The 11,857-nt window shown below is 39.4% G+C and overlaps 1 pseudogene; it reads right to left on the reverse strand.

The window, feature by feature from the left end:
- Positions 1 to 3,389: 3,389 nt before the first annotated feature.
- Positions 3,390 to 6,690, reverse strand: LOC122752963 (annotated as a pseudogene).
- Between the last annotated feature and the right edge of the window lie 5,167 nt (positions 6,691 to 11,857).

The raw sequence follows: 11,857 nt of genomic DNA on the forward strand, positions 1-11,857 counted from the left end.
ATTAAAGGAAAAGTTACTTTTCTAACAGCATTTCTGATAAAGTAGTTTCCCAAATTTCACCATATAAGAAAATTTCTGGACTTTTAACTCTATGTTAAAGTTGGACTCTGTTCCTTGGGTGGAGGGAGCACTGTGTATCTTTTTCTTTTTCTTTCCTTTTTTTTCTTTTTCTTTTTCCTTTTTTTGTGAGGCAATTGGGGTTAAGTGACTTGCCTAGGGTCATACAGCTAGTAAGTGTCAAGTGTCTGAGGCCAGTTTTGAACTCAGGACCTCCTGAATCCAGGGCTGGTGCTCTATCTACTGCACCACCTAGCTGCCCCTGTGTATCTTTTTCAAAGCTAGTTTTGTGGATTTGTAAGTTTTGAGTTCTTTCAAGGTGGTATGATCTGAGAGGTGTGTTTCCTACTCTCTTGCCTTGTGCTCTTGTCTATGAGTGACCACAAGCACTTTTCCCCACCCTGGAACTGTGACCAAGATCCCTGCTCCTCTGTCACTGCAAGTCCTGGTGTGCTAGTGCTCCCCTTTATTATATGGCTGCAGCCCAGATCTGTATATGGACAGTACAACGAAGTCCTGCACCAACAGACCCCTATGATATTTTTCTGACCAGTCATCCAATCCTCTTAAGCATTTATGGCCTGAGAACTGTAGAGGCTGTTGGTTTATTGTGGGATGGCCTGTGCTGAACTGGGCTCTACTTTCACCGTGGTGTGACAGACCTTTTATGCCAAGCCGCTAAGTTGTCTTGGGATACAAAATTGTTTCATTCTATTCTTTTGTGGGTTCTGCTGTTTCAGAATTTGTTTTGATACATTATTTAAATTTGTTTGGAAGGGAATGTAGAGGAGCTAAGGTGAGTCTGTTACTTTCCTCTGCCATCTGCCTCCTCACACTCTTTTTTTTTTTTTGTGGGGCAATTGGGGTTAAGTGACTTGCCCAGGGTCACACAGCTAGTAAGTATCAAGTGTCTGAGGCTGGATTTGAACTCAGGCACTCCTGAATCCAGGGCCAGTGCTTTATCCACTGTGCCACCTAGCTGCCCCCCCCCCCCACACTCTTCTTGAGGAAAAATATTAATGATTCATATAGGCATGAGCCTTCTGTGTAGTATACAAGCTTTTGGCCTCCTTTTTTTTATCTTGAGCCACAAGTTTCAACATATTTTTGTTGTTTATCCCTATCCTCTTTTTTGCATTGATGCCATTGATTATTAATTTGGAGGAGCTTGTCAAATTTTGTAGAATTTTTTAACCTATTTATCTTCCATAATAGAGTTAGTTACATAAACTGCAGTTAGTTTGATAGTGGTCTTTTGGAAAATTCTGATTATGAATCCTGCCATACAAAATGACCAGGTGTTCCTTTCAATTATATTTATTTTTGCCTTTGGTTACATGGTAAAATAAATTATACCTTTATGTTTAGTTGCCTCTTCAAGGAGGACTTATGAGAGAGCTTTCAGAGAGCTTTTGTACCTCCTTTTTCATTTGGCCAATTTGGCTTTTCAAGCTGTTGACTTTTTTTTTCATGACCCTCCTTCATCACACTCATTTCTTTTTCCATTTTTTCCTCTACCTCTCTTACTTTTCCTTCTACCTCTCTTAATTTATCTTCAAGGTCCTTTTTGAGTGCCTCTATGGCCTGGGACCAATTCATATTTTTATTGGAAGCTTTGGATGTAGGAGCCCTGATATTGTTACACTCTTCTGAGTGTGCAACTCAGTCTTCCTTGTCGCTAAAGAAACTTCCTATGGTCCTCACCTTTCTCTGTCTGCTCATCTTGCCTTTCTTTTACTTGACTTTTAACTCCTTCTTAAAGTGAGGCACTGCTTCCAGGATATACTGTCCCAAGCTTCAGGGTCCCAAGTGGTATGATTTAGGGAGGGGCAGATTCTTCACTCACTTGGCCTGATCCCTGGTCTCTAGATAGCCCCAGGCCAACTTGCTAATTAACCAGGCAGCAAAACTTTGTGTGCTGTGGTTGTTAGCCCTAATGAGCCTGCTCCCCTCCCCAATCTAGGCAACTGCTACTCAAGCCTACTTCCTGGTTCCCAGCTGGAGTGAAACACCCAAGTTCTGCCTCAGCACCAGCAGAGACCTCTGTAATCTCCCCCTTGCCAACCACTCAGCCCTCTCACCAGACTGTGAGCTTAGTTCCAGATGACATTGGTGCTTCAGCTGATTCAGAGGCTCTGGGGGTCTCTTTTTCTGATGAGGCCTTCCTGGGACTGGATCTGTGTCAGTGTGACCATGGGGTTGGGCTCCACTCCCACTCCAGCACAATATCCCCCTTCTGCCGACCTTCTAAGCTGTCTTTGACTGGAAAATGATCCCAGCCCATTCTTTTGTGGATTCTGCTGCTCCAGGAATTGTCCTATGCCATTATTTGGAGGTTTTTTTTGGAGCAATCGTGTCATGAGATCCAAGACCTTACTGCCTTTCCTCCGCCATCTTGGCTTTGTCTCAGAAATCCACATCCTTCCTTTCAATTGTAGCTTCCTTTTGTCTTCTAGTTTTATTTACATTGATTATGTAAAGATTAATTTGATTCACTTCTTCCAGAATTACTTCTACTCACAGTTTGCTGAAAAGTTACCTCATGTAAAATGCCAACATCTCTTGCTGCTTATAAATCTTCTAAAAACAGTGTGATTCTTAGTTTTCACTGCCCTATTTTCCCCCACACCACTACTGAAGAAACAGAGGGAGCCACATAGGACTGAGGTCCATGTTAAACTTTTATTCATTATAGGTTAACATGGTCAAAGAATTCATTAGTCAGTGGCCACACTTTTTGGGGCAGAACCTCTCTGTACTTCATTTGGTTGGTCCTTGGGAAAAACATTACCAAGACTGAACTCAAAGCCTTTCTAGTAGAACTTGTGAAAATTTGCATGCTGCTTGCATTGCCTTTGAACTTGCAAGCATAATGTGAAACAACCTGCATGAGAGATCAGAGTTTGATTTTGTAAATATTTCTATCAGATTCCTAAAAATATTTTATAAAACAGATACAAATTGTAAAATCCTTATTTGGCTATAAAAGTTGCACCCTACTAGGAGCAGTGAGAAGGGTAAACATACCACCTCCTGTCTTGTTGCTCTACATTTCCAGACTCAGTGAGGGAAAAAACACTGCCAGGTTTGCCCCAAATCACACCCTGAGACACAGCAGGTTCCTGTCTGGGAACACACCACTGTGGTACATTTAGCTGTCAACCTCTTGTCTTTATTCTTTGGGATGGTTGCCCTTGCCTTGGGGCAAAGAAATCCAAAGCTTGTTCCCTTTGCCAATAACAAAAAAAATTTTAGAAAGCATGGTGGCAAAACTATTGCCATTGGCATCTTAGATGAGGATCACATCAAATGAGGTTGGTGATCCCACTACTCTAACCCAAGTTGGCTCCACCAATCACCTTACACAATTTACCAGTATCAAACTTGATGAAAGTCATGATCTTGCCATTCTCCAGATCAATCTCAATGGTGTCATTCACTTTGATGAGTGGGTTTGGATAGCAGGTGGTATATCATGGCCTCTTTAGTTGTAATACAGTGAACAGCAAAGCAGGCCTTGGTGTCATAAGTCAGACAGAAATACTTGCTGGTCTTTTTACTGTTGATGACAGCCACAAAGCCATCAGGATAGGTCACGTCTTGGGTGGATCTTACCATTGATTTTGATAAACTGCTACATTCAAATCTTCTTAACCTTATCATCCATTAGGGTGTACTTGTCAATTGTGGAGAAAAATGATGAGTGGGAGGTACCACCTCAATTTGTGGGAGGATATGGATGGTCTGGGAGCAGATACACTGGTCAGCTTGTCCAACATCCTGTACTTGGGGATGGCCACATACTTTGGAGGCTTCTTGGGTCCATGAATCAGGGAACTAGGGAAAGGGCCCACTGCTTCCAGGAAGTTGAGGAAATAGGCAAGGGACTATAAACTAGATAAAAGTTGAATTGGGCTAGAGCTGTTCTAAGATACCAACAAATCTTAACCAGCCTACCAAAGAATGTATTACTTGATAGAATTGGAGCTTTTTTTTCCCTTCAAGGCAATGAGGGTTAAGTGACTTGCCCAGGGTCACACAGCTAATAAGTGTCAAGTGTCTGATGCCGGATTTGAACTCGGGTCCTCCTGAATCCAGGACTGGTGCTTTATCCACTGTGCCACCTAGCTGCCCCCACTTCCTTGCTCTTTAGCATAGGGAAAGACAAGGTATCATTTTAGTGATTATTTAGTGAAAGAATATAATATGTAATTTATCTACCAGGAGGAGTTCTTCTTAAGACATGAGGTGGTCTGGGGCATATCTTCATTTCCTTACTAGGCTTCTGGACCCCTTGGGGGTCACAAGGAAGCCCTACTTGGGGAAGGGAGAGGGATGAACATACCATCTCCTGTCTAATTGCTCTGCATTTCCAGACTCAGTGAGGAGGGAAAAAAACACTGCCAGGCTTGCCCCAAATCAGACCCTGAGATGCAGCAGATTTTTGAGCATATAGCACTTCTTGCTTTGCTCATGCTTGTTACAATGCGGTTTTCAGACACTTCCTAGGGCATAGCTTCTTGTCAGATCAAGAAGTTGAAATCTGTGCTAGAAACTACAGGGTCAACCTTGAACCTTAAATCATCTGCCTTCATGAATGGAATTCACTGTTACTCAATTCATATTAATTTCTCAATGATTAGTATACTCCCACCCTCTCTTGCTCTTCTGACCTCTATGATAGTGAATGCCAGAATGCCAGAGAATAGGCTTCTCTTCTGAAACCTAGCTGCCCACTCCCTGGTTCCTATTTACCCCAACGCTACCCCACAATATCTCACTCCAGATCTACCTTCCCCTTCCCTCTTCCCTCTGGAATGTCTGCTCCATAATGAACAAACTTCCTCTCATCTTATATCATTTTCTCTTTTGCTCTTCCAATCTTCTGGTATTCACTGAGACCTGTCTCCTTCTTGATGTTGAGTTGGAAGAATTGTTTCTCCAAATGGCCACTTCCAGAATCTTCCACCTCCATCACTTAAGAACCTCTTCTTTGAGGTTCATGAAATCAAAATTTATCACCCAGTCCAAATTCTGGTAGCTGTTACATACTGACCCCCAAGATGTTCTCCCTCCTTTCTGAATCTTTTCATTCCAACTTCTATCTTCATTGTAAGGAACTTTAAGATACATGTTGATATTATTTCAAATACTTTAACTTTCCAATTCATGAATCTAATCAACTCTCATGATCTACTTTTCTACTCTACCTATGCTTTAAATGGGGGATAGGAAATAGACTTAATCTTGCCATTACACGTAAATGTTCCAGCTAGATGGTACAGTGTACCTGAAATCAAGAAGACCTGAGTTAAAATCTGACTTCAGACACTAACTGTATGACCTTAGGCAAATCACTTAACCTGTCTCCTTCAGTTTCCTCATCTTTAAAATAAGTATAATAATAACACCTTTCTTCCAGGTCTGTTGGGAGCATAAAATAAGGTAATATTTGTCAAGTGCTCTTTTATCTCTTTGGAATTCTTACTTCTGGTGCTCTCATTTCAATTACGAAGTCATTTTAAACTCTTAAAAAATTCTTGCTTCATCTTTTCCAGGAGTTCTAGTTGAACTTTTGCCCAAGTCTTTTTTTTTTTTTTTTTTTTTAGTGAGGCAATTGGGGTTAATTGACTTGCCCAGGGTCACACAGCTAGTAAGTGTTAAGTGTCTGAGGTCAGATTTGAACTCAGGTACTCCTGACTCCAGGGCTGGTGCTCTATCCACTCCACCACCTAGCTGCCCCCCAAGTCATCTTTTACATTGAGTTATTGCTTATAGATATTTTGAAGTCTTCTGAATTTCGTGTTTTAACCATGCTCATCACCATAATAGCTTTTCATGCAGAGGCTTTTTTGTTGTTTATTTATTTTTCCATCTTTACTTCCTGATCTTGTTCTAAGGTCAGGCTTAGTGTATTTTTGTATGTAATAGCTGGGTAATGCTTTGTCTTATTTCATGTCTTCTAAGGTCCTGCTGCTGCTTTCTCCAGGTGTTGAGTTCTGTGTTCTTCAAGGCTCTCAGATGCTGTTCCATCTGGGGATCTATAAGCTTCCAACACATCCAGAGCAAAGCTTAATCACTGCCTTCCTGGTCTGAATTTTGCACATTTCTGACCTAGTTTTGGGTGTGTGAAACACAATTGTGGACTTGCCCCTGGTTGGAGCTCCAATAGAATATTGCTAGACCCAACTACTATTTGATAGCTGGAAGACTCTGGGTTCGCAAGGACATAATTTCAGGCTCTCCATTGGTCTAAATTCCTTACCTTGATTGTTCAGCTTCTGGATTCAGACTGGGTAGGTGGCTACTGAGACCTTGTTCCTCTCTGAGAATCAAAACCACCTAACTGCTACATATATCTTTTCCTGTTCTTTACTCAGTACATAGCCTAAAGCCAGTGCCTACTCCTTGCCCCCAGACCACCATCCGTAGCACAGTTTCCTTCCTCAGTCCACACTAATTCTGGGGTATGAGCAATAGAGCTGTTAGTTTTACTTGTTCTTACTTCCTGTATTTCATCAGGCCACTTGATTCAAGATCTCTTTTTGTCCTATGCACAGTTGCTAGACTCAGTTCAATAACTGTCCCAGAAGGTTCTGGGTGTGGCCACTCCTGGCTAGAATCCATCTTCATTGTTCATAGACCTTCATTTCCCTCTTCTGACCTCATCTAGGAAAAAACCTCATTTTAATTTTTCCTTGGATTTCCTAACCAGGACTTTGCTTGACATTGTAGAAAATGCTTTATTATATTGTTCAGAAAACTTATTGATTATTATACTGTTTAAATCTAACTAGAAGTTGTTTGAACCCAGAATGTCACCCTGAATTTTCCAGTAATGGCAGAGATGTCTATGAGGAATTTTGTATTGCCCCAATATTTGGGTTCTCTTGTGTTTTGGAGTTGCCCAAATGTTATTGAAATTTTATTATTTCTTTTCAGAACTGCCTGTTCACATCCTTTGACCATTTTTTAAATGGAGAATGGTTCTTGTTCTGACATTTACATTATTTCCCTCTGTTTCTTGGATATTTGAGAAATTTGGCTGTAAAAATTTTTTCACCCAGGACACTGCATTCATTTTGTTTGCGTAACCAAGGCTATAGTTCTTCTGGGCCAAGTGACTTAAATTCATTAAGAGCAGCTATAGTACTTCCTTAGTATCTACTTCCTTATTTTGGGTAAATAACTTCTTTTTTGACCATTTTTTTCCTTTCTAGTCCAAGTTATTGTTCTTGGAAGATAAATCAGAAGCAAAATAAGAATTGGGAATAATGGTAACAACAACAACAATAATAACTAACATTTATATTGTGCTTACTACATACCAGGCACTGTTTTTGGCACTTTACAATTATTATCTCATTTGACCCTCACAACAACCCTGGGAGGTGCTATTATTATCCCAATTTTATAGATGAAGAAACTGAGGTAATCAGTCAAAGTGAATTGCCCAGGGTAGTATATCTAGTAAGTGTCTGAGACTGAATTTGAACTCGGATCTTCCTGACTCCAGGCCCAGTGCTCTATCCACTGTGCCATGTAGCTGCCTTCTTTCTGCCTTCAGTTATCATTGTTGCATCTAACCCAAGCAATAATTCTATTACGTCTTTTTTCTTCATATAGTTTTTAAAAACCACAACAAAACTTTGCTTCTTTAAGCTCTTGCTATTAAACTACCTTTGAATACATTCAACTGCACTTTAATCTCATCTAAGTCTCTTCAACTTACCCACAAGAATAGGATGAGAAACTTTGTCAAAGGACTTGCTAAAATCAAAGTTATATATGTTGTCAAAAGAAAATCCACTGTTTACAATTTAGATTAGAAGTCAGAGGTTGTATTTTGGTCCAGAGGCAAAGGGAGAGAGAAAATTCAGTTAGCGTATAGAGAAGGGCTTCAATATAGAGCAAGTGAGGTTCTGAATTCAAGCCATTTCCTGAAGGTAGTTGTGGTGGTGGTTGTTTAGCTATTTTCAAGTGTGTCTGATTCTTTGTTACCCCAGTTGGGGTTTTCTTGGCAAAGATCCTAAAGTGCTTTGCTATTTCATTCTCTAGATCATTTTATAGATAAGGAAACTGAGGTAAATAGGATTGTGACTTGCCCAGCATCACATAGTTAGAAAATGTCTGAAGCTGGATTTGAACTTGGGTTTTTCTGACTCTAGGCTTGGCACTTTATCCACTACACTGCCCACCTTCCCTTGTGTACTTATAGTACATAGAAAACATATAAACATGTTGGGTTTTCAAATGGTCAGTTGAAGGCTTTGGGGAGGTTTATTATGTTTAAAGGTAGGAGAGACAGATACTTTCCAATCTGTTATAGCCCTTGAGGGTCCAAGATATACTGGATATGAAGAAAAATTTCTACTTTAATGCAAAAATACAAATTGATCATACATGAATTCTGTTTAATGGATATGAATCAATGTTGTGATGGTGTTGTGTTATGTTGGTGATGAGGGCTAGTAACTCCCTTTCATTAGCCCCCACTCATCTGTGGGGATTGCCTTCTTAAATCTTATCCTCTGACATGGCTTTCTCTCTAGCCACTCCCTCAGTTATGCCTCGTTGAAGGAAATACTTTCCTTTCAAAATGGCTATAGGAAGCCAATGGAAAGGGAAAATGGCCAAAGGGTCATATCTTATACAAGGTCTATCTTATCAAAGCCACCTCCAACCAAAACTGCTCACTCATGACTCAGAAAGATTTGGGTCAGTATTTTTCTTCCAAGTCACAAAAAAACTAATCAATAATTGTTATTTGGTCAGCTTGAGCCCCTACCCAGGAAAAATTGCCCTGGTGAATATGTATTACAGTTGTGAAATCTTTCTCTTTCTTTCCTAGACATTTCCTTCATTGCCTTTTCTCTGCTGCTTTAGATTAATCAAATACATAGATTGGTAATGTGGTGGTTAAGCACATTTATTATCCCTAAAGAGACAAAAAGAAACACAAAGCAAATTAACTCTTTTTTTTTTTTTGGAGAGGCAATGAGGGTTAAGTGACTTGCCCAGGGTCACACAGCTAGTAAGTGTCAAGTATCTGAGCCTGGATTTAAACTCAGGTCCTCCTGACTCCAGGGCCGGTGCTCTAACCACTGTGCTACCTAGCTGCCTCCCAAATTAACTCTTTTTTAAAATTTTATTTTTTAAATTTAAAATTTAAAATTTTATTTTTTAATTTTTATTTTTGTGAGGCACGCAGGGTTAAGTGACTTGCCCAGGGTCACACAGCTATTAAGTGTTAAGTGTCTGAGGTCGGATTTGAACTCAGGTCTTCCTGAATCCAGGGCCAGTGCTTTATCCACTGCGCCACCTAGCTGCCCCACACAAATTAACTCTTAAGAAATGACAGAACAGTCATACAATCTCTCCCATGAGGGAGAGAGAAAAGGAGCACAAGGAATCACCAAAATAGTTCTAGCAAACCTAGCACTTGCTCCTTCATTCTGGTGCATGGTCTAATCATATTGTTGCTCTCCTGGAGTCTGGACCATAGTCTGGCACTGCTTGTGCTCCCCTTGCAATGTTTTCTGGGAGTGCTGCTAGCCCTTGGAGTGCTGACAGCTCTACTGTTTCTTCCAAATAGCTTCATGACCATCAGTAAGTGGTCCTTAATCTCTCTGAGCCTCATTTTCATCATAAAATTAAAATGTGAGTTGTACTCATCTCTACTAGTTGGACAGCCATAGGAATTGGGATTATTCAGAAGGTTATATTTCAAGATATATCATTTCACTAGATAATTTCTGTCCCAGTAATAGATTATTTTACTGTTCTAGATTAATATTTATATTATTATGATCTATAATTAAATAACCTGACTACATACAATATTTGACATTTTGATTCAGATTATAGATATCTGTTAGTATCAAGAAAAATGTGCAGGTGGACTTCTATAGGTAAAGAATAGGATATTTCATGGAAACTGCTGAGATATTGCCTTATAGTTTGAGCCACTGGGTTAACATAGTTAGAATTCCCACCAAGATCATATAGCAAGACTTCAAATTAAACCAGTATCCTTCTGGATGCTTCATCCTGTTTGTTGTTTTTGTTTTTTAGTCAACAGGAAAAAAAAGCCCTCTTTTGAGCAATACCAAAAATTAACACTATTATTCACCTACTCACATGACAGTTTAAGACAACTGGGTTCATGTCACTAAGAACTATACGTCTTCAATACTCTGTGTGAAAATATTTGGGAAGCAACACCACTTTCATGCTAACCTTTGTGATATGTTTCAAAGAGGTAGAGGCAGGGAATCCCTAATATTAATGGAGAAATCTAAACCTTGATGGCCAACAATATTTAGAATATTAGGTGTGGAATTCTTCTTCCCAGTTATCGTGTTCAACTGCTCATAGCGTTTATTTCTTTTGGCTCCAATGGACAAATATGCTCCCAAAGGACTTTTCATTAAGTAAGAATTTGTGAGAGTGGATGAAAATTATGTTTTACTACATGAGGTCCCAGCTATCATTATTCCTCTGACCATTTGAGTAACTAACTTGGCACGACTTTAGACATTTTCTTGGGCTAAACAAAAGACTAACTCTTAAATTTTAATTCAGTTCTACTGCCCAGTCCTATTAGTCAGCATGGCCTGACACCCATGTTAATGGACTTAAAAAAAAATTTCAGTCTTACGTCACAATAAAAAGTAATGTGTATGTGATCAAGTGTTAATGTTAATTTTCGTGGCCATCTTGGCTTGCTGGAAGGAAGGAAGCTGGGGCTCTTGCCAAAAGCAAATTTACCCCTAAATGAGGCTTCTCATGAAATGACAGAGATGATAGTTTAAGTTATTAGATTCCAGTCAGTTTCAAATACTTGAATATTCATTGCCCTTAAAGTATACATTTTAAAATCAGTCAAAAGATCTAACTTTTCACATTTTTGCAGGTATTTTATACAATCCACTAAACAATAACAACAAAAAATTTAAAAGAAAAAGGACATTTAATATATAGCAGCATTAAACCAAAAAAGTGAAATTAACCTAACCTAGTTTCACATATACAACATATCATATCTATAGAGAAAAATGACAGATTACTTCCAAATGAAGTTTACCATAGACCTTCAGACCTGACCTCCCCTGTTCCAGGTTCAGAGGGTAACCCATGTCAACAGACTTGGGTTTCAAGCTGCTGCTAATTATTCAGAGCATTTTAAGAGAGGCAGGAAGTTCCCTGAGAGAAAACCGCAAGCTTTATTTTCATTCAATACCAACCATTCTGTGGTTTTGGAGATGGCCTTTAAAGATTTGTTTTTGATTTTTCTTCCAAAGAGGATGCAGAAAAGAGGATGGATAAGGTTTCAGAAACAACACACAGAAAGAGAAGAAGAAAGATTGGGTTACTTTAAACAGGTTGCTTAGTAGAGATGGGGCCTGAGCAAATAAATGAAAATATTTCTTTCCTTCCAATGGCAGATGGATGGTGTAATTTTCATTGCAAAAATGAAATTACAAAAGGAAGTTTCATTTGTTTTGACAGTTTAGGTGATGTGCATGTGACATACATGTATATAACTATATAAGGACTAGAAGTTTGCTAGTACTATGACAGTTACAAAAATGTTAAGGATCCTTGTTATCCACTGAATGAATAAACCAGCACAGGTTACAGATAGGTATGCTGCAATTTGTTTAGCCACTCATGAGTGTGACATACCCCTTCAGTGGGTGATTGACATAACATTCCACAGATTATATTTATGTGTGCATGCGCGCACACGCACACGCACACACACACACACACACACACACACACACACACACACACC

Source organism: Dromiciops gliroides, chromosome 1 (genome assembly GCF_019393635.1).
Source record: "Dromiciops gliroides isolate mDroGli1 chromosome 1, mDroGli1.pri, whole genome shotgun sequence".
Lineage (NCBI taxonomy): Eukaryota > Metazoa > Chordata > Mammalia > Microbiotheria > Microbiotheriidae > Dromiciops > Dromiciops gliroides.